This window comes from Penaeus monodon, chromosome 28, assembly GCF_015228065.2.
Source record: "Penaeus monodon isolate SGIC_2016 chromosome 28, NSTDA_Pmon_1, whole genome shotgun sequence".
Classification (NCBI taxonomy): Eukaryota; Metazoa; Arthropoda; class Malacostraca; order Decapoda; family Penaeidae; genus Penaeus; species Penaeus monodon.
Window position 1 is genome coordinate 35,268,726 of NC_051413.1, and position 1,093 is coordinate 35,269,818.

Consider the following 1,093-nt stretch of genomic DNA (forward strand, 5'->3'; position numbering starts at 1 on the left):
GAGATTCAGCATGCAAGAACTGTCAGAAAGGCTGTAGACTTCTTAGAGAACACTCTCTCCTTTACAAACAATATCTATATTTCCCACTAATGAACTAAGTTATGTATATGAATGTGATTAAGTCTTGAATGTATGTTAAACTATTTTGCCAGCTTGCAGCTCATCAATGAATGACTTCTTCCTGCATTTGCACCTTCCTTCCCACCATTTATAATCTGCTCTAATCCTGATATAAAATAAAAAAAATTTGGAGTGTAAATCACAACAACTTAAACTCCTATGCAAGCCTGTGACTCCTATCTGTATTCCTTACAAAATCATAATTCAGACTGCACAAAGTTGTGTTCTGTTTCCCGTCCACCCCAAGAGGGGAAAGCAACCACTGTGAAGGAGTTAATACTATTGAACTATTTTCATCTCTGTGTTTATAGTCACCAAGTATCTGCTAGTACATAAATTAATATAAACCACAAATTAGAAAAGACCATGAAAAAAGTGTGAACCAAATAGAATAATTTACTTATCATGCTACAGGTTAGTCCCATTAATTTATTTGAATATCTTTTATGATAATATATATTTACACATTTCATAAACTACAAACATAAAGTAATACAATTAATTAATAATGATCACATTGATAAAAATGTAGATATATTTTAAAAGAGTATTATAAAACATAAACTATCATGCCATGATAACACATAAAGAAAACACAATAAAACAATACTGCCAATGCTGTTGACATGCCAAGAACTGAAAGTGGCAGAAAGGCTCAGCAGACTTAGACACATTAAAACTTTGGTCAAACATCTCATGCATTTCATATAAACTCATCAAATGTGATAAAGTCCAATATTTCTAACTGTGAAAAATGCAGAGAACTAGACAACCTCCCATTATTACACACAAAAGACTTTTGATGGAAAACAAAATCAAAAGTTGGTTTTAGCATGTTGTGTTCTTGGCTGGTGGTGTAACTGTACTTTAGGTTTTTGCCTTCCTGCTGGGCATGGCTGTTCTGTCAGTGCACTTCCATCACAAAATAGTGTTATTAAAAATTAAAGAACAGATCACTTCTATAACATGTGAC

The 1,093-nt window shown here is 32.7% G+C and overlaps 1 protein-coding gene across 9 annotated transcripts in view; it reads right to left on the reverse strand.

Annotated features, from left to right (window-relative positions):
* Positions 1 to 1,093, reverse strand: part of LOC119591560 (protein kinase C and casein kinase substrate in neurons protein 1-like) — a 62,778-nt gene that overhangs the window by 1,475 nt on the left and 60,210 nt on the right. The window lies entirely within an intron of this gene.